Source organism: Mastomys coucha, unplaced genomic scaffold (assembly GCF_008632895.1).
Source record: "Mastomys coucha isolate ucsf_1 unplaced genomic scaffold, UCSF_Mcou_1 pScaffold16, whole genome shotgun sequence".
Classification (NCBI taxonomy): Eukaryota; Metazoa; Chordata; class Mammalia; order Rodentia; family Muridae; genus Mastomys; species Mastomys coucha.
In genome coordinates, this window is record NW_022196898.1 from 73,456,633 (window position 1) to 73,480,152 (window position 23,520).

Genomic DNA, 23,520 nt, shown 5'->3' on the forward strand with positions numbered 1-23,520 from the left:
GAGCTCTCAGTCAGTGCTGCACTGGAGGAGCTCTCAGTCAGTCAGTGCTGCACTGGAGGAGCTCTCAGCCAGTGCTGCACTGGGGGAGCTCTCAGTCAGTGCTGCACTGGAGGAGCTCTCAGTGCTGCAGTTGGGGAGCTCTCAGTCAGTGCTGCAGTGGGGGAGCTCTCAGTCAGTGCTGCACTGGAGGAGCTCTCAGTCAGTGCTGCACTGGGGGAGCTCTCAGTCAGTGCTGCACTGGAGGAGCTCTCAGTCAGTGCTGCAGTGAGTGACCTCTCTTTCCTGTGATACATTTATATTCCTTTTCTACCGACTGGTTGGTTTTTGTTGTTGGTGGTGGTAGTTGGTTGGTTATTTTTTTGGTTGTTTGGTTTTTTACTTTAGTTGACTGTTTTGCTCTGTTTTCATTCTGCCTTAATCCATAAATACTATTTTGCTTTCTACGCTGCTACTGCGGTTTAAACATTTGTTCCTTCTAAGTATTTTTTAAAGATCCATGAAATACTGAACTAAATTATATATAAGCAAATCTCACTTTTGTGCCATAATGGCAAGATTTAAAAACTAATGTCTTTCCCTTAAACTGCTACACAAAATCTGAATAAAAATCTCATTATACACTCTGGATCTGACTTAACTAAGAGGGCGAGAACAAACTATTTTATATAAGCTGATGCTCTATAAAAATGTACATAAGTCATTTAAATACTAATTTCTTATTATAGGCAAGACATATATTATCTTCCTTGCACATAAATGTGTTACTTTGATCTGTTCAAAGTAGCTTCAAGCATGAAGTGAAGACATTCCATCCTACATAATAGAGAGTCAAGGAACTCAGACAAGGAAATCACAGACTAGTCAGGAAACGGCCTCAAAAGAAAGGCACCATTAACTTGATGCTACTGACTCCGAGAAAGGACAAACCAGACTAATACCTACTAACTATTCTATTAAGAATGTCCTCTGAGATGCTTCAGCAGCAAAGGTCACTTGTTGCTCTTACGCAGTACCCAAGTTTGTTTCGCAGCTTGTACACTCTGTCTCCTGCCTCAGGATATAGGATTCCCTCTTCTGACATGCATCCGGTGCGCATAAATACACACAGGCAAAATATGTAGACATAAAATGAAGTTTAAAAGTTAAATGAAAGAAAATCCACTGTTAAACTAATCTATTAAGAGCCATAAAATATTTTCGACCATCTGAGGATTAACATACAAAGACAAAGATAGAAGTAGGAACTGGAGGAATAGTTTTCTCCAGGTAATAAGAGCACACCAACTGACTATCTAATGCCACATGGTCAGCCCTGAAAACATACATATATAAGCAGTATTATAAAGACTGAGCAGCTTATATTTATGGACTTAGGACTCTCTCCCCTCCCTTCCTTTTCCCCTCCCTCCATCCCCCTTGCCTGCCATGGAACCCTAAGTGATAAATACTATTGCTGGGAAAGGACTTTGCTCATTAAAGCAGCAATGGTGTTTTGTATGCTGTTGCTGTGAAGGCCTGTGGTTCTGCTGTGCTCTGCACTTTTTATCGTACAATCAAGTGGAGCTGAGGCGTTTTGTACGACACAAATAAAGTATGCATGCATCCAGCGCAATCAAATGAGAAGCTGCCATTTTCCTAGTAAATTTCCCATAGTTAATGCCTTTTATCAACTTTTATTACCAGTAAAAAGAAAAATAAGTGGACTTTTTCCACACTAAATGGCACATTTGTTTTAAGTCATTAATAAACTTCATGGGAATCTCTGTTTTCTCTTGTTTTTAATATTTTATACAATGTCTTACACTTACCTTGTTGACCTTACTAGCCTTAGATTCACAGCCTAACGGGCTCAGCCTCCTGAGTGCCAGGATTATAGGTAAGTGCCACTAAAACTGGGTAGTGGAAAGCTTTCTCTAAGGATCACATCACATGTTTGTTTCTTCAAAGGTAAAGGAAACTAAAGCACAGGATGATCAGGAACAATGAGCCACAGGAATGACACTGTAGGACTTTCCTATAAATTTTGCTGAACAGTAAAATTTAAGTGGATCTACCAGAGGCATCTCTGAACTAACTCTTTTTAAGAGATCCATTGTGAATCTCCTGCAGTGTTTCTTTTTATTATTCATATTAAATATGACAGGGAACACTATCTTTGCATTCATCTGTGTTTACAACCAATTCTCTCCTAAAGAGTTCTTTGGGGGAAATGTACTATTCTCTCTTCTGTCTCTCAAACCCTGGAAAGCTCTAGCTCACAGGAAGATATTAATAAACTCTTGCAATGTTTCTCTATATGACAAGCTGACAAAAAACTATAAATGCATTCACTCACCTAATAGGATTTTACTACTACATGTATGTGAACAGAGTTCAGAAATAAACAAGGGAATAGAGAACCGTACTCTAAAATAATGTTACCTGAAAGCCCTTCAATATTATTAACTTCGCATATAGTGTAACATTCTTCTCTAAGTTTCATGTCCTCCCTCTTTATTACAACCAAATGGAAGGCAGAGAACTTACAGACAACGTCTTGTCATTGCAGAGTTTAGTGCTATTTGTCAATGATATTCTTGCCTATTCCAGATAACAGTCAAGTTTTCATAGGTTGTATCACTGGCTACTACTTAATAACTATTAGTTTCCAAAATATATTTAACCATTGATTTCTGTCCTACTGAATATGGAAGCCCAATTGTAGAAAAAGCCATTATCATCATCTTGTAAAAAAAAAAAAAAAAAAAAAAAAAAAAAAGAAAGCTCATTTTTATTATTTAATATAACAAATCACCAGAAAAAAATATGACTCTTAGCAACAGAGTCCTGCTTTGACAGCTTCTAACCTCAGACTGTACAATATATACAACCTCAAATATACAATATAAAATAACACTGATACAGCAAGCACAAAAACAGATGTTCTATTCCTATCCTTTAAAGAGACAGACGGTAATGCTTTGCAGTTTACTTAACAAAATATAGTAAGTTATAACCGCAATATATAATGGTATGGCCAGTAGATATTAGTATCATAATAGCAAGATGTAGATATGATTATAATTTAGAGTGTAGAAGTTTACTGATGTTTTCTCTTCAGTATAAGGCTATACTACTAACTCTATCGTTGTATCACCTTGAGCTGTAAATAGTTTGCTGCCTCTACTTTTCTTGACTGAACAGCTGCATATTGTTGAATCACCTACACAGCATGGACAGCTGAGTAAACTCAGCACTGACCTTTTCAGTAAGTAGAACTTCAATTTACTTGGCCACTAACCAACTAGTTAGTTTTGATGATATTTTTCTAAGATATATTTTCAACTTTTCAAAGAAATTTTGGCAATATATAACTTGGAGTAAAGTTATATATTTTTAACACTTAAACTTTTAATTTTTGATATGACTAGGTCAGTTACTATAAATGTATACCTACCCTCTACCCAAAAGAATATTTTGGAATTAGGACAGTGAGGAATTCTCTTCTAAGAAATATCAGTCTATGATATCTTAACAGTGACATGGAAAGTGCACTAGTCTGATGTGCATGAATAAACCCAGCACAACACTATCCTATGCCAGCTCCCACCTTCTACGTGACTGTCCTGCCCTGTTTTGGAAAGAAGCTGCTTGTCAGTCATAGAAAGAGCACTCAGTGTGCCAGTCACCCAACAGAACTCATCTTCTCTATTTTTACAACAGAATTTTTTTTTCTTACTTCAGTGATAAAGGCGTCACAGACCAAGAAAATAAATAACTTTGCAATGATGTATGACTAATAACTGTGAAATTACTATTAAAGCTCAAGTTGGTTTTTGTCAGTCTACCCTTGCTAGTGCTAACCAAGAAGTCTCTGGTATTATCTAATATCATAGAGATATTAAAAATAAATCAGATGCCGGGATAGGAGGATAAGAAACATTAAAAGAGCAAGAGTACAAAATGAAAAAAAAAATGGGAAAATCCATGACACAAATTAACTGAAAATTAATAAAATCCAAGAAGCTACCTATTCAGGCTTAGTGAGTGGGACTGTGGTAAGCAAGAGAGCCATGGACATTGGAATGCCCATAAAGTCAGGCTTGGAGACTGTAGTTAATACCTCATTCAGTCAAGGCATCTGGACTATAGGCTGACAATGAATATGCATCTGCTGATAATGGATGGTTGAAATTGAGTAGAATCTGGTAAAGAGGTTAGAAGAGAGCTAGAGATGGCAATCTTTTATTTTCTCTTGTTTCTCTTCGCAAATTAAACCAACATTGGAAACCTAGAGAGTTAGAAACTGTTTAGATCTCATGTGAATTCGTTGGAAGCTTCATGCACTGAGGCACCTTATTCTGTATTCTCAATATCTAGCAGTCTTTCATATGGAAGCTTTCAACAAGCATTGTTTAAACAAAGAGACAGACTATTGCAAGGACGTATATATAAAGGTCTGGTTATTTTCTTCTATATGTAGAAGCCTCGGGAACATCACCTTCAACATAGAGTTTGGTACTCCTCAGTGACCATGGATTGGAAGCTAGAAAATTTATAATAAGAGATACATGAATATAACAATAGACCGGAGAAAGCATGGGGAATATTGAAGCCCTGAATCCAACTAAAAACTTCAAAATGTTAGTTTTAAAATCCAAACAGCAGCTATTGAGAAAGATGCACTTTCTAATAAAATAGAAACTATTCAGCATGAAAAAGATTAGAATGAACTAAAATGTCAGCTATGATAGTAGCAGGAAAAAACCCCTTGCTCTTTGTCATGGGAAAGAGCATTTGAATAGCAGAGTGTTATACATGGTGACTTTAAAGAATTACAATAGAAAAGATGGAATGAGAAAAAAAAGAATGAGTTAGGATATAGCAACATCCTTATAACCTGCTCAGGCTGGATTACTTTTGTTACAACTTGTTCCACCCCACTGTTACCCAGCAGCAGCTCGGCCTGACCCACTATAAAAGCAGCTGCTTGCCCCCTCCTCCCTCTCTTGCTCTTGTTCTCTTGCTCTCTTGCCTTCCTGATCCCTCTCTGTCCCCTCACCTCCCTTTCCTATTCTCCATGTGCTCGTGGCCAGCCTCTATTTTACTTCTCTCTCTCTCTCTCTCTCTCTCTCTCTCTCTCTCTCTGCCTCCACTACCCTCTTGACTCCCCTCCCCATGACATGAATAAACGCTATTCTATACTGTTGTGTAGCTGGTCCCTCGGGGGAAGGGATGCCTTGGCATGGGCCCACTGAGTCACCCTCTTCCCCCATACCTAACCACACCTCCACAGAACGTATCTCCCCTTTACTCTTTATCTTTTTATAAACACATCACAACTCCCTTCAAAGGCCTTACTATTCTACTCAGGATCTTGTGGTGAGGTTGTCTAGCCTAGTATGCTTATTTACCATTCAGATCTAGAAGCCAAGGACTCCTGAGAACATCCCAGAGCCATCCCAGAAAAACCTGTGACCCCTGCTAATACTTAGTTGCTCCTGATTAACATGTCACACACCTTCCAAACTTAATGTTAATGTTAGTAGACCATTGTTCGTCCTGTTCATCAGGATTAACATTCTTTAGAACAAAACTAGTTTGTTTCAACAGAACTAATTTTTCTCAGTAGAGCCTGTGTATTGAATAAACAAACTATTTTAGACCTTCTAAGTGTTATTGTATGGCTTAATTACCATAATCAAAAGCATACCTGGAGGACATTTTTGCTATTTAAAACAAGACTTATTCATTATTTTATGCATATGCATACTGTATGACACAGGTAATCCTGAAAAAATTGCTAGAGGCTTAAAATATACATTAATCTTGTACAAAGAATGTACAATGCTATATATTTTAGCCTATTATTCTTTTCAAAAAATTGATTTAATTTTTTACAATGTATGAAAAATCTATAAAGATGATACTTAAAAATTATACTTGCATTTGTAATATTCCTCCACCAAGAATTTACTCCACAGAATGTCTTAGACCTTAAACCACCCTCTAATATATTAGCACATGTTCTTTCCTAAGAAAGAACTACCATAATAAACAAATAATTAATCCGTTACCATCCTTTACCATTTGCTCTGCTTATGAATACGGGGATATTTGAAAATTTCATAAAATATTTGTTTACTTCCATAGGTATTAAAATATTTTTCTGGAAAAAAACAGGCATTAAAATAATTTGTTGAGGGAGCTGAGAAACAGTTCAGTAGTTGAGAGCACATGCTAAGGACCTATGTTTGGTTCCCACACCCACTTGGCAGCTCACAATCATCTGTAACTCCAGTCCTAGGGATCCCTCGCCCTTGTAAGGTCTCCATAAGCATTGCATAAACAAACGCACAGACATACGTGTAGGCAAAATGGCCATATACATAAAAGATTTTAAAACATTCTAAGGGCTAGTTTCAGTTTGAAGAAGAAAACTCTGGACCTGTTTTGATGAGTGAGTCTGGATTTCTTCACCTAAGTATGAAGCCTCTATGGATTGCCACAATCGGGTTCCTTTAGCGTCCAGGAAGCCTATGTGATAAGTAATCTTGATTGTCAGTCTGGTAAGAATTAGAATCATAAAGTGGAAACAAGCCTCTTGGTAAGGCCGTGTTGGGGTTTCTATATTTTGTTAGTTGGGCTGAGAATATTCACTCTAAATGGAGAGTGGTGCCATGGCATGGGCTGAGACTTCAGACTGCACAGAAATGGAGAAATTCAGCTGAGTACAAGCATTCACACTTCTCCTCTCCTGACAACAGAATCAATGTGGTCAGCTGCCTCAAACTAGTGCCACAATGGCACTGCCACCACAGTGCTCTTTACTCCCAAAATATGAGAAAAACAAAGTTTTCATTCTAGAGGTTATTTTTCTCAGATCTTTTGCCACATTAACAACAACAACAAAAAGAGTAGCTACTACAACCTAATATTGAAGGAGTCCTTCAGAATGTGTGTTGTGCTCCCTTCCTTGGTTGCCCAAAATTCCAAGGTTCAGGACATAACCTGTGTTTAGTGCTTTGCTCTGGGTCTATGATACTAAATGGCACTAAATGGCCCAAGAGCCTTCGTCCTTTTGAATCATGTATATTTTTCTTTGTTTTTCCAGGAGCTTCTCTCCTCTGACAGTTAAACTGAACAGAAGTTGTCCCTTTTTTTCTGCTTACAGCATATCACCTTTTTATGGTTGTTGTTTTAATCTTTCCTGGGTTTTGGAATAAAATAGCTCAGATATTTAGAAGATTTACAATTTAAGGCAAGCTAATTCTGTGAAAAGGCTTAAAAGTGGTTGGTGAGTCAGGGATCTCAATTCTAGTTCCTAAATAGTGTAACATTTATCCAGCCTTTTCAGTATTTTTAGCTCTAAGTTGTAATACAAATAAAAATTCTATAAAAAGGTTTATTATTGGACTTAGTAGGAGAAACATGCTTAAATTCTAGATTATTTTCCACTAAATGTTGTTTAAAAATGCAGCCTATCTGCATTGAGGATATACTACATATTTATTTAAATAATAATGTTAATTACCATTAGAACACTGTGGTACTCCTTCATTCTTATAACAATGCTACAAAACTTCTAAGTACAAACATGTCAACTGATCCTCAACTAATGCTTTTAATGTTGACAAAAATCAGCATTTTTCTTTGATTATGAAGACCTTGGTCTAGAAACTTCTCATGAAAATGAAGTAGTTCTTGGTAGTAGACCTAATACTCAAACTCCTGCATCCTAAGCTGATCCCAATCTTGTTTATAAAACACAGGTCAGACAGTATCGACTAATGAAGCCCAGCTAGTCTATAAAGGCCAAGGTCTAGAAAAAAAAAAACCAACACCAGCCTTTTCTGCATACATAGCTTCTCAATATTACATGTGTTTGGCCTATTTTCTTCTCAAGTCTTAAATGGAAGTTAGATGCACTGGTCAAATGCTCTGTAATGACTCAAATGTGAACTGCAGAAGCTAAGAATTTACCTCTTCCAATAAATTCCAATTATTGCAGGGATAACCTCACCTGTGATCAGTCAGAAATATTGGCATCAAGAACACTTTGAGTATTCTACCCAATTGTCCTGAATCAACACCTCCTACCATTTACCTTTCAACCTAATTACAATGCTGGTATTGATTGTTCTGACTCAACGCCTCACTGTCATTCAAACTCAAATTTCAGCATAAAATATTTAGTACTTGTAAAAAGGTAATACATTAGGTTGTTCTCAGCCCTAACCATATTGCAATCCATGAAGTTAATTGACGTTCCTTTTGCTAGAACTTATTGCAGTCACGGATACAGATTGGGTGCTTTTTCTGAAAGAAGGGGACAGTGCAGCAGCTGGAGGCCTGAGACACAACAAAGTTACTGATGTGAAGTTGCTACTCTAGGATTATTGGACCGTGACTCTCTCAAGGAGTGACAGAAAGGAGGGGAGAAGATCAGTAGACACTTTCCAGGCATGGAAGAGAGCACGCTGTAGAAAGGAAAATTAAAATATTGAAGGTAAAGGTCAAACACAGACAGAAATATGGCTAAGGCTAGTTTTGTTTTAAAGAGAGCATGGATTTCTATGAAGGGATTATGTTGATAAATTATTAATAGTAGGTTAAGATAAATTGTTAACATTTGTCTACTTTACACACCAGGCACAAATACTTATTAATGAAACCCCTAATGTGTGAAGATTATTTATTTATATTTCTCAAACAAAAATGGTATTGTATCCGATTCACTGGGTGTGCTTTGTCCAGTCTGATTTTCTCATTAGCAATTCATTGCATGATTAAATGCTAAATGCACAGCTGTGTAAGGCCTGAACTGGTAGTAACCAGTAGTGCCTAATACTGCTGTTTCAAAGGAAGAACAATATAGTCAAATACTGGATGTCCAAGCTTTAAGGCCCCATTCAGCTGAAAGACCTGGGGTTATCAATGTAAGTACAGATTATATATACAATGTGAATAAAGCTAATTAGTATTTTTCATCTCAGTTAAAACTTATGTGGGATAAATAGAATATAATTCTTGGTTAAGAACTTACTCTGTTGAAATTGCAAGTAGGCTGAATCACAGTATGAATTCCATTAGATCATAATTTTTTAAAAGTATTTAAATGTATTCCTAAGCAAATCTAGTGTAATGAACTATATCATTTATCTTCAAACATCATTATTGCTTTGAAAACTAAGAGGAGGTGTTTGGGCATTCAGCTGAGAGGGAGAAAAGGCCATATACGTGCAAATACAGAGCAAGTTCTTTCATCTTCACCTTTCTTCTTTATAATGGCTACCGCATCGCAGCTGGTAAAAATAGCATCCTTACAGCAGCAAGTGGTTCAAATTACACATCACATTAATTACTACTATAAAAATAAAAAAATCTCATAGACAAGCTTTTTACTTAAAACTAAATGTCAATAACTACAAGAAAAATAAAATGTACATCTCAAACTTACCAAAATAAAGTTAAATTTTAAAAAATACTGAAACATTTCCCTATATTCTGAAGTTTAGCTTAAAAGAAAAAATGTGAATATTTTACAAAATCTTATTTTGTATCATACAAAGATGAGATATAAATTTTTTAAAAACAATTAAATGTCATGTGTTTTCATATGTGTTAAAAATTCTCTTTTAAGAAGAATGATCTTAGCCGGGCAGTGGTGGCGCACACCTTTAATCCCAGCACTTGGGAGGCAGAGGTAGGCGGATTTCTGAGTTCGAGGCCAGCCTGGTCTACAGAGTGAGTTCCAGCACAGCCAGGGCTACACAGAGAAACCCTGTCTCCAAAAACAAAAACAAAAAAACAAAACAAACAAACAAACAAAAGGTATAGTAAAAAATGTAAAAAAAAAAAAAAGAAGAATGATCTTTATTTTTATTTATTTGTAGATCTGTGTGTCTTTGTGAGTGTACAGAATATGTGCACAGGTGCCCTTGAAGACAAGAAGAGGACACTGGATTCCCTGAGACTGTTTTACTAAGTGGGTGCTGGAAATCATTTAGGTTCTCTAGGAGAGCAGTACTCATTCTTTCTTTTTTCTTTTTTTATTAGATATTTTCTTAATTTACATTTCAAATGTTATTCCCTTTCCTGGTTTCCCCTCTGAACAAAACCCCTATTCCTTCTCCCTTCCCCCTGCTCACCAACTCACCCTCTCCTGATTCCTGGCCCTGGCATTCCCCTACACTGAGGCATAGAACCTTCACAGGACCAAGGGCCTCTCCTCCTACTGATGACTGACAAGGCCATCCTCTGCTATACATATGCTGCTGGAGCAATTAGTCCCACCATGTGTACTCTTTCGTTGGTGGTTTAGTCCCTGGGAGCTCTGAGGGTACTAGTTAGTTCATATTGCTGTTCCTCCTATGGGGCTGCAAACCCTTCAGCTACTTGGGCCCTTTCTCAGAAGATGGAAAGATCTCCCATACTCATGGATTGGTAGGATTAATATAGTAAAAATGGTCATCATGCTGAAATCAATCTATAAATTCAATGCAATTCCCATCAAAATTCCAACTCAATTCTTCACAGACTTAGAAAGAGCAATTTGCAAATTCATCTGGAATAACAAAAAACCTAGGATACCAAAAACTAGTCTCAACAATAAAAAAACTTCTGGTGGAATCACCATCCCTGATCTCAAGTTGTATACTATAGAGCAATTGTGATAAAAACTGCATGGTGTTCGTACAGTGACAGGCAGTAGATTAATGGAATAGAACTGAAGACCCAGAAATGATCCCACACATTTATGGTCACTTGATCTTTGACAAAGGAGCTAAATCCATACAGTGGAAAAAACACAGCATTTTCAACAAATGGTGCTGACCCAGCTGGAGGTTAGCACATAGAAGAATGCAAATCGATCTTTTCTTATGTCCTCAAACAAAGCTCAAATCCAAGTGGATCAAGTAGTACTCATTCTTAACCCCTGAGATAACTCTCAAGCGCCTCTAAAATTTTGTGTTGTAAAAATATAAAATTATTTTTCTTATTATCCCTTTGTCACATCTATCATTAGGTACTTTGTTTTGTATCTCTGAATTTGTTAAAGTACTAGATAGTAGTTCTCAGCATTCCTAATGCTGCAACCTTTTAATACAGTTCCTCATGTTGTGGTGACACCCAACCATAAAATATTTTGTTGCTACTTCATAACTGTAATTTCTGGCACTGTTAAGGATCATAATGTAAATATCTGATATGTAAGATGCCCACAGTTTGAGTACCAATGTACTAGGAATTCCTTTGCTGTTCATTTCTTTTAATTGTATGGTCATCACAGAGAATACACTCAGTTATTTCAAATTCTCTATATTTGTTGAGATCTGTTTTATGTTGTAATTTCTGGTCCGTTTTAGAGGAACTTTTATGGGGTCTAGTAAAAAGTATATTCTTTAGCTTGAGGCTTAATATTCAGTAGGTACCTGTTAGGTCCATTTGATGTATTATGCCCTTTAATTCTGTCTCTCCATTTATTATTGTCTAGATCATTTGTTTATGAGGAAATGTAGGGTATTGAAATCACTTACTGTTATTGAATTGGAATTAATCTCTCTATCTTGAAATGCAGTGGTACACTTATGAAATTGTTTGCTAGAGTTTGGTGCATACCTATTTTCCTAAATACCTGGTTTCTTAGTGGTTTCAACTTGTAATTAGAGTTTTAAAATCACTTTATTTTCTATTTAAAAATTTTTCTACAATATATTTTGATTGAATTCTTTCCCCTCCCCCAACTCTTTCAACCTCCTTGTCTAACCAATTTCATGTTCTTTTTTCCCTTTCTCAAAGAAAGACAAAAACAAAAACAAAAACCAAAAAAAAAATAATAAAAACAGACTAAAACAAACAAAATATCAGACAAATACCAAAACAAATCAAAGACATACAAAAACAGGGAGACTGTATGCAAAGCTATTCCATTCTAGAAGTATTTATTTAGCAGTTGCTATATTCATTGAACTATAACTACAGGTCAACATCACTAAGTTTATTTAGCTATAGTATAGATCCGAGGAGTGAAATGAAAAAATCAGAAGGAAATAAAGGGAAAATATTATCTATAAAGGACAATTGGTTTCCTTCTTGTAATGGAACATAATAATTCTCCTTAAGTCCCCATCAAAACCAAGCCATATGAGAATACTTTAATCTTCCAATAAAAATTATTCCAACAAATAGCTACCTATGCTATTAGGCAAATATGCTTTACTAATTATTCCTTGGTAAGCCAGGAATGCTGGTTCCTGCCTATACATCCAGCATTCAAGAGACTGAGGCTGAAGGATCACAACGTTGAGACTATCCTGTGCTATACAATAATTTATGTCAACTACAGACCCTTGTTCCCTCTCTACTTCAGTAAGAAAACAGATATAGAGATCTAGATAGACTGAATAAAAATAAAGCCAGAGAAATTTTCACTTTTCCCTGTAAAGTAGAAATTAAGGACAGAAGCTTAAAGAGAACAGTAAACAAAGAGTGAAATAAGGGGTTTAGGTCTTGACATTTAGATGCATATATACACATTTTGGTATAGAAAAACAAAGAAAATCCTTATCTAACAGAAACAATGTCTCTAATCCAAAACCAGTAAAGAATACACAGATTCCATGGGTTAAGAACCACTGCTTCTCAAGAAGTAGTTTGTCTTCCCCCACCAATAGCTGGATCACCAGGGAACCTGAACAATCTGTTTGAACATCCCAGACTTAATAAGTCATCTACATGGGGGTACTGACATGCACATCAAAGGACTCTAAGTGACCAACCCTGAAGAGTTAATGAGAATATAAAGAGTACAAAAACAGATTCTTGCATGGATGCAGGAATTCATAATGTAATTTTGGGTTGGCTAATGAGTCTGTACCCTTAATCTTAGTAAAAAGAAATATACTTACTGTTTCTAAGGTTTCTGGACTAAAATAATCAGTTTGAATATAATGAGGAATCTGGGTAGGATTCCTGTCTACATCATAAATCCACATAAAATTTACCTCAGCTCCCTCAGGACTGAGAGGCACAGAAAGAGGAAAATGGGCATGTGTGGAGGCAGCAGAGAGGAGCTTTAAAAAACACAGATCACATCTCAGAAGCTAAAGAATTTAGCACCATGAAGCACCATGCCATTACTCTCCCCATCCTTAAGTTATTCTAGAAAGTTTTAGTTTCTGTTTATTATGAAGTCACTTCTGGATGGCCTAAGGACAATGAATCTCATTTACTGTTTTTTTTTTCAGTCTAGTTCTGTAAGAAAAACAGATATAGGTTACTAGATAGACTGAATAAAAATAAAGTCATAGAAATTTACACTTTACCCTGCAATTTCATGGCTATCCTAAGATTAATTCTGTGACTTGCCATGGGGACAACAGTACTTAATGCTTCAGTAGTTACAGCTTGGCAGAGCAACAGTAAGTGCATCAACTATCACCATCAAGTATGGCCATGGGTGGTTATCATCTACCAAAGTGCATTAATGTGATACTGCTGCCTTTGCAGTAATAAAGCTGAAGACATGGCAACAAGGGCATTAAAACAATGCACCATCACCTACTGGAAAGGTCATGTTTTGCACTTTTCTGTTTGGTACAATATTGTCGAATAGTATCTGGGAACTTAGTATAAAGTATTTCTCAAACACAGCCAAAAAGCAGGTAGTTAGGGACTGGTGATACCGATTTTTCACAAGCCCAAACTTGCTCTACTCTGTTAAAATATGAGCTGAAGGGGAAGGATATGTATTAGTCTAAAATTTAGAAAGGAGGCCTGAGCTGTGAAACAGAATCTAAAGCTATTCTTCCCAGTTTCAACTCTTATCATTTCCTTCCTTCCTTTCTTTGGTGGATACATAAATTGAACTTTCTAGGTACTGAAGTAGCAAAAATCATTTTGCATTCTAAAATAATCAAAGATGTGTTATTTCTGTGAGGCAGTGATTGTAAATTTGAGCTTTCTTTTAATTGTGTCAACTATAAGTGCAGTAGAAATTTGACAAGACTGGTTACTAAGTACAACTGTCATATTGACTCATTTAAGAAAATTTAGGAAATACTTGCTTTTGGGTTTTGTAACCAAATTTTAAAAAAGTAGCATTTTCTTGTTTTTCAAACTCTATTACAAACTTCTGTTACATTATTTAACATATAAAGTGAAAAATAAATAATTCTTTTCATTTAAGAATATGCACTAAGAAATAAATGTATCAAATTCATTGACAGTAGCAAGTTTAATTTAAAATTAGAAATGTTTGGCTTGGTATGAGGATATGTGAAAAATAGAGCAACCATATGGTCTCAACAACATTTTTTTTTACTTTCACTGGTAGAAATATCAGTTAAAATATTTCCTTTAACACTGCCAGTGTTTGATCAATATCTAATTGAACAATTCTCAAGTGCACAGTAACAGTTTAAGGACTGACACTGAGAAAGAGATTTAAAAGTAATGCTAAATCATGTGATATCAACAGCAAACAGTGGAATCTGGATATATAATTGGATCTCATATCATGTTAATAAATACCTTTAACTTATAATGCTTAAAGGAGCAACGGATAGCTTATTTAATGTTACAACACTGCTCAGAAAATGTATCAGTGAATTAAATGGTAAGTTACTGTTGGCTCCCACTATTCCTGAATTACTTCCTTGATAGATCTGCATTATTGTAAACTTCTTCCGGCTTATAACTACAAAATAAATATCAAAAATGCTATGATCAACTTAAAACACAGGAAAAACACGAATCTACCATTTTCTTCCCAACTCTCATTTTGTGGAAAACATATGAACACAAATAGAATTTAGCTGCAGTCTCATCAAACATTATGGTCCTTAACTTTCTGTTTTCCAAATATCAACAGAGCTGTATGAAGACATCTTATAAAACTGATGTCTTAATATAAAATCTATATTAGGAACTTAGAGACAGAGATTTTTACATCTTGACTAAGTGACATGTACAAAACCTAGCATTTCAATCAATGTGGTATATAATGGCTATAATCCCATCTCAATCTTTAAAACAATAACAAAGGGTCAGATGCTGATATAGGATATTATTAAAACAGCCTCAGTTTTAACAGTTACCTGCAACTTGAGCAAGCCATTTACCAAAGGGACACCAGTAGCAATATTACAGCCTAAATCCTTAATTAATTACCAAATGGAATCATAAAGATTGTGAGTCCATGGAAACTGAATACTGTTTATGAAAAAACACTGCTTTCTTCCATTATGCTCGGAACTAGATAGTCTTTCAAACTACTCAGGAGGCTAATCTATTAAATCTGTTACTCAAGTCCCTTTCTCCATAAGGCAGTGCTGATAAATGACCAGACAGCATAATAAGAAGAGCAGCATGACCCTGTCTTTGACACTCCCTTCTCACCTCTTTCCTGTAGCCCTCTCCATGACTGTATTCCTGTAACTTAAAAAACAATCCACAGAACTGGTAAAATGAAGAGGACAGTAGTATTCTTTAGCTGGAGATAAAATATTGCTGAGGTGTACCTAAAGAGCAGCATATCAGCTAAAGTCATCTGTCCAGACGGGAACTAAAGGTCTCTTTCATTACCAACCCTCTTTATGAGTGTATTTTGAAAGAGCAGAGAAACATTTTAGTTCACCATTTGGGTGTTTTCAATTAAAATCATTAGTATACCTATTTTTCTTCACTAAAATAAATTGGTCTGGAAGTTTTAGTAGCTTTACAAAATAATATGTAGATATAAATTTGGAACAGACAGTGTTTTTACTCTTTAACATTGAGCCATCAGTGAATAATCTTTTTTTTTTTAATTAGATGTTTTCTTTATTTACACTATCTCCTTTCCCAGGATCCCATCCAAAAAAAAAAAAAAAAACAAGAAAAAAAAAACCCAAAACTAAAACAAACCCCTTTTCCGTCCCCTCTTACCCTGCTCACCACCCTACCTCCTCCTGCTTACTGGCCCTGGCATTCCCCTATACCGGGGCATAGAACCTTCACAGGGCCAAGGGCCTCTCCTCCCATTGATGACCTACTTGGCCTTCCTCTGCTATACATATGTGGATGGAGCCACAAGTCCCACCACATGTACTCTTTGGTTGAAGTTTAAGTCCCTGGAAGCTCTGAGGGTACTAGTTAGTTCATATTGTTGTTCGTCCTAAGGGGCTACAAACCCTTTAGCTCCTTGGGTCCTTTTTCTAGCTCCTTCATTGTGGACGCTGTACTCAGTCCAATGGATGGCTGTGAGCCTCTACTTCTGTATTAGTCAGGTACTGTCAGAGCCTCTCAGGAGACAGCTATATCAGGCTCCTGTCATCCAGCACTTGCTGGCATCCACCATAGTGTCTAGATTTGATGACTGAATATGGGAAGGATTCCCAGGTGGAACATCTCTGAATTGTCCTTCCTTTAGTCTCTGATCCATAGTTAGTCTCTACAACTCCTTCCATGGGTATTTTGTTCCCCCTTTTAAGAAGAAACGAAGTATCCACACATTGGTCTTCCTTCTTTCTTGAGTTTCTTGTGGTCTTGTGGTTTGTGTATTCTGATCTTCTGGGCTAATATCCACTTATCAGAGAATGCATACCATGTGTGTTCTTTTGTGATTGGGTTACCTCACTCAAGATGATATTCTCCAGATCCATCCATTTCCCCAAGAATTTCATAAATTCATTATTTTTAATAGCTGAGTAGTACTCCATTAATATCGATGCAAAAATACTCAAACGGAATCCAAGAACACATCAAAATGATCATCCATCATGATTAAGTAGGCTTCATCCCAGGGATGCAGAGATGGTTCAATATACAGAAATCCATCAACATAATTCACTACATAAACAAACTCAAAGAAAAAAACCATATATCATCTCATTAGAGTCTGAGAAAGTATTTGACAAAATCTAACATTCCTTCATGATAAAAGTCTTGGAAAGATCAGGAATTCAAGGCCCATACTTAAACATAGTAAAAGCAATATACAGCAAACCAGTAGCCAACATCAAACTAAATGGAGAGAAACTTGAAGAAATCCCACTAAAATCAGAGACTAGATAAGGCTGCCCACTCTCTCCCTACCTATTCAATATTGAACTTGAAGTCCTAGCCAGAGCAATTAGACAACAAAAAGAGATCGAAGGGATATGAATTGGAAAGGAAGAAGTCAAATTATCACTATTTGCTGGTGATATGATAGTATACTTAAGTAACCCCAAAAATTCCACCAAAGAGTTCCTAAACCTGATAAACAACTTCAGCAAAGTAGCTGGATATAAAATTATCTCAAGCAAATCAATGTCTTCCACTACAAAGGATAAACAGGCAGAGAAAGAAATTAGGAAAACAACACCCTTCACAATAGTCACAAATAATATAAAATACCTTGGTGTGACTCTAACTAAGCAAGTAAAAGATCTGTTTGACAAAAACTTCAAGTCTCTGAAGAAGGAAATTGAAGAAGATCTCAGAAGATGGAAAGATCTCCCATACTCATGGATTGGCGGGATTAATATAATAAAAATGGCCATCTTGCCGAAAGCAATCTACAGATTGAATGCAATCCCTGTCAAAATTCCAATTCAACTCTTCACAGACTTAGAAAGAGCAATTTGCAAATTCATCTGGAATAACAACCCAAGATAGCCAAAACTATTCTCAATAATAAAGGAACCTCTGAAGGAATCACCATCCCAGACTTAAGCTGTACTACAGAGCAACTGTGATAAAAACTGCATGGTATTGGTACAGTGACAGGCAGGTAGATCAATGGAGTAGAATTGAAGACCCAGAAATGAACCCACAAACCTATGGCCACTTGCTCTTTGACAAAGGAACTAAGACCATCGAGTAGAAGAAAGACAGCATTTTCAACAAATGGTGCTGGCTCACCTAGAGGTTAGCATGTAGAAGAATGCAAATTGATCCATTCCTACCTCCTTGTACAAAACTCAAGTCCAAGTGGATCAAGGACCTCCACATAAAGCCAGATACACTGAAACTAATAGAAAAGAAAGAGGGGAAGAGACTCAAGCATATAGGCACAGAGGAAATTTTCCGGAACAGAACACCAATAGCTTATGCTCTAAGATCAAGAATTGACAAATGGGACCTCATGAAATTGCAAAGCTTCTGTCAAAGGACATTGTCAATAGGACGAAAAGGCAACCAACAAATTGGGAAGGGGGACTCATGGTCCAGCAGCATGTGTATAGCAGAGGATGGCCAAGTCAGTTATCAATGGGAGGAGAGGACCTTGGTCCTGTGAAGGTTCTATGCCCCAGTGTAGGGGAATGCCAGGGCCAGTAAGCAGGAGGGGATGGGATGGTGAGCAAGGTGAGGGGGGAGGGAAGAGGGAATTGTTTTAGTTTTTTATTTTATTTTATTTTATTTTTGGAGGGGAACCTGAGAAAGGAGATACTGTAAATAAAGAAAACATCTAATAAAAAATAAAAAAAAATCTTTACCAATCCTATATCTGATAGAGGGCTAATATCCAATATATACATAGAACTCAATAAGTTAGACTCCAGAGAACCAAATAACCCTATAAAAAATGGGGTACAAAGCTAAACAAAGAATTCTCAACTGAGGAATACCGTATGGCTGAGAAGCACCTACAGAAATGTTCAACATCTTTAGTCATCAGGGAAATGTAAATCAAAACAACCCTGAGATTCCACCTCACACCAGTCAGAATGGCTAGGATAAAAAACTCAGGTGACAGCAGATGCTGGTGAGGTTGTGGAGAAAAAGGAACACTCCTTCATTGCTGGTGGGACTGTAAGCTGGTACAACCACTCTGGAAATCAGTTTGGAGGTTCCTCTGGATATTGGACATAGTACTACCAGAGCACCCAGCTATACCTCTCCTGGGCATATACCCAGAGGATGCTCCAACATGTAATAAGGACACATGCTCCACTATGTTCATAGCTGTATTTATAATAGCCAGTAACTGGAAAACAACTCAGATGTCCCTCAACAGAGGAAAGGATACAGAAAATGTGGTACCTCAGAGAATAATCATATTTTTTGGTAGCTACTTCTACTGGGTTTACCTAATATAAAAGATCTATTGCGAGCTTGATACTGTTCACACATTCAGGGTACAAAAATGACACCATTTGAGGTATCCACTTTCATGTTAAAGAAACACAAAATTTGTCAAACTCACAGTGAGGGTCGAATACTTAGATGCTGTTAGAACGCAGTACTGTAGAAGCTGAAAATTAACAGATATCAGCAGTCTGGCAGAGCTAGACAACTGCTTCCAATGATAAAACATATAAAGCTGTCATAGGAAACATTTCAAGTTAATAATAGCCTCCCAAAATGAGCATGTCTATAGCATCCAGTAAAAATACTACAAGCTGTATTCACTCCGTATGTCATTATTTCATTTATGTTTAATATTAAAGGAACCGTTTAAGTAGACTTCTGTTCAAAGAGCTCTTTCTAGGCAAATGCAAACTATCTTTTAGAAATTGGCATCCATGTTTTCTACCGACTCATAATACCAGCAGATAACTCTGGGTGAGGATGTGATCTAAACTAGATGTCTTCCCCTTCATCTAGAATTTACAGCCCTACTGTGGACAGCCAAGCACTGATGGTCTAACAGAGGTGATTTCTCTGGCCACATTTCTAACTTCTTGAATAACTTGGATATCCAGGTAAACAATTTTTTCACACTATATCAACACAACATTTTACTATTTAAACTTTATCTGTGTTTGTATCTATGATCAACGTAGAATCTCAAAAACATAAGAGTACAAGTAGTTTCAACTGGTTCTCATACTAAGCACTCAAAACCACCGATATCAAATTACACTGAAGAAACAGTAGTCTATATACAGTCATGTACACACTTACACATGTAAATGATAAATGTGAATTACAAAGTGTATAGTCACTTTGACAAACTAATCAATAACACAGCAATCTATACTACAAGTGGATTGCCAGACTCTGGCCTTCAATGAGTCATTCAAACTCTTTAAATCTATCTGACACATGAATGAATTATTCTGTCTAATCTCTATTTTGATGACAGAAAAATTTACTGAATGGAACTGGTCCACGCACAGTAATTTCTACATACTCAAAGATCATAAAGGTTTTGAATAACATCTTTTAGAATTTATTCTATTTCTTCCTCCCATGCTACAAAATACAAATCTTAGTGTCAAAACATTTCCAGACATCTAGAAAATGAAATATGCTCTCAGTCTACAATATGAAGGCAATCAACAGCTGGATAGTTACTATTGAATAACATTTCTCACCAGCCATTTGCTGGACCCTCTTAGCTTAGTGTCATAAACATGTTTGTAACACTGTGAACACCTGAGAATCTCATTAACTTTTATGATACTATTGTATAGCTTATCTCAGATATCAGCTACAGATATCTCAGGAGGACATATTCTATAAGCATATAAAACTTCCACAGAGTAAAGGGAACCAAAAAGTGTAAGATATACATTTGTCAAAATATTCATACTATAGATAATACACTGAAAGACTAATCCAGCATTGAGAATCTATCCCCCCGTGCTACTAATCACATAACAGTATATAACATATGCCATGTATGTTCAACTATATGTGTGGCCAAATCAATAGACACAAGAAATTGCTGCTAAATAGAAGAACAATTTCACTATAATCACTGCAGAAAACCCAATGAAGAAAAAAGAAATGATAAGCTCATAAAGTAGGTCAGTCAGTGTTAAGAAGTTAAGTCTAAAACCATTTTGATTATTACATTAGGTAAGGTTCAAGAAAATCCAGTAAAATTGTTTTTTACAAGAAATAAGATGGACTAGAGATAGTGGATACAAGCACTGACCATTCTTCCAAAGGACCATAATCCAATTCCCAGTACCACTTCATCTGTAATTAATGCATATAGGACACAGATCTATATGTGCCAAAAGGTCTATATACATAAAATACGTAATTGTATTTTGAATACAAAAAGAAATGCAATATTCAAGCTAGTAAGATATGAACAGAGGGAACCAAGGTAGTAACAATGAGCTCAGATCATTGAAAAATGCACCTATTCTACGTATTTTAATAAAGACAGAGTGCACACAAAAAGGCAGCATAAAATGCTCTCATATACCTACAGTTGGTTGTTCAAGTTGATGCAACTCTAGAAATATGCACAGAAATTGAAAGAGGGAGAAGAACAATCAGCAGATCAAGAGTGAGGAGACAAAGAAAGTACTCAGAGCAAAAGTGATGGACTGTTTTCACTGGGAAATGCTGAAGCTGCGGAATGAGCAAAGTAATGTCTGCGACATTATAAACGACAACGTTAAAGAAAAGACAGAGCTGCTCACTAAATTGTCGAGAAGCTGCTTCTTTTATTTTTTTATTGGATATTTTCTTTATTTACATTTTAAATGTCCTCCCCTTTCCTAGTTTCCCCTCCGAAAATCCCGTATTCCCTCCCCCCTCCCACTGCCCATCAACCCACCCTCTCCCACTTCCTGGCCCTGGCATTCCCCTACACAGGGGCATAGAACCTTCACAGGGCCAAGGGCCTCTCCTCCCACTGATGACTGACGAGGCTATCCTCTGCTACATATGCAGCTGGAGCCATGAGTCCTACCTTGTGTACTCCTTGGATGATGATTTAGTCCCTGGAAGCTCTGAGGCTACTAGTTAGTACATACTGTTGTTCCTCCTATGGGGCTGCAAACCCCTTCAGCTCCTTGGGTCCTTTCTCTGGTTCCTTCATTGGGGACCCTGTGCTCAGTCCAATGGATGGCTGTGAGCATCCACTTCTGTATTTGTCAGGCACTGGCAGAGCCTCTCAGGAGACATACAGTCCTGCATTGCTGGTGGGATTACAAGCTGGTACAACCACTCTGGAAATCAGTCTGGAGGTTCCTCAGAAATTTGGACATAGTAATACCTGAGGACCCAGCTATACCACTCCTGGGCATATACCCAGAGTATGCTCCAACATGTAATAAGGACACATGCTCCACTATGTTCATAGCAGCCTTATTTATAATAGCCAGAAACTGGAAAGAACCCAGATGTCCCTCAACAGAGGAATGGATACAGAAAATGTGGTACATTTACACAATAGAGTTCTACTCAGCTATTAAAAATGATGAATTTATAAAATTCTTAGGCAAATAGATGGATCTGGAGGATATCATCCTGAGTGAGATAACCCAATCACAAAAGAACACATATGGTATGCACTCACTGATAAGTGGATATTAGCCTTGAAGCTGGGAATACCCAAGATACAATCCACAAACCACAAGAAACTAAAGAAGGAAGACCAAAGTGTGGATACTTCGATCCTTCTTAGAAGGGGGAACAAAATACCCATGGAAGGAGTTTCAGAGACAAAGTGTGGAGCAGAGACTGAAGGAAAGACAATCTAGAGACTGCCCCACCTAGGGATCCTTCCCATATATAATCACCAAACCCAGACACTATTGTGGATGCCAGCAAGTGCTGGCTGACAGGAGAAGCTGCTTCTAAGACCTGACTTTAACTATCTTTAGGAAGAAGAGTGATATGTCACAAGGTGACACTGATAGGGGAATGTCTAAGGACTGAAATCAGAGTCAAACAAATTCATGAATGGCAAAGACAACCTAAAGTTAATTCTCATCCTCTACAGCTGTAAAAGAGTACAGCTGTGTCTTTGACACTCCAGTGGCTTCAGCAGTTCAAGCTGCTAACACTCTACTGTCCACAAAGCTAGCTTCTTCTGTGCTTTCATGTTACCTAGACTATACCAGGTTATCTCTTAAGTATCACCCAAATGGCTATCTCAGAAAGTCTCACATATACATTCTAGTCACTACAAGAAAATACTATGTGGGGATCATTTTTATGTAATATCAGTTTTATGTAATAACCCAGACAATCTGGGTTTTCTCTTCATTGAGGGCCTCACAGAATTCTGTATTATGGTCCACAATGGAAACCAACCATTTGTGAAGGTATCTATTTTCAGAGGTGAGAGTAAAACGTAATTTAATTTGCTCTAATACTGTTATAAGTGGTAACAAGCACGGAGCTACCCTGAAGTGAGAAAAAAATTTTAATACATATGTAAGTGATCTATGCTAGTTTAAGTAGCTAATTAAAACAAAGTAGGATGGAAAAGAGATTTCTAAAGAATAATAATTTTGTTGATGGTTCAACTAGCAAAAAGAATGCATGTTTGAGCAGATGGATGCTTTTAAAGTACCATTAATTCCGTCTTTCAAATTAAACTGCATTAGGGCATGTTACATTTATTATTAATTTAAATTAGTTGTTTTCCTACTGTGAAATTAATGCTCATTTCAACTATAGGATGGAAATGTTCTAGTCATAAGTTCCCAATAAATGCTTTTCAGAGAAAATATATTTTAGCAGAAAAATTTCTTTACCTTAAAAACTTCAATGGAAACTTTTGCTAAATGCCTTCCAGATGAAAGGTAAGAAAAATTTTATAAATATGTTTTACTGCTCTCTTTAAAGCTCTACAAGGATCAGTAATTCTGAATGCCC

General features: G+C 36.7%; 1 protein-coding gene across 1 annotated transcript in view; it reads right to left on the reverse strand.

Annotated features, from left to right (window-relative positions):
• The window catches only part of Ugt8 (UDP glycosyltransferase 8), a 73,872-nt gene that overhangs the window by 24,343 nt on the left and 26,009 nt on the right, over positions 1 to 23,520 (reverse strand). The gene's annotated exons all lie outside the window — the stretch shown is intronic.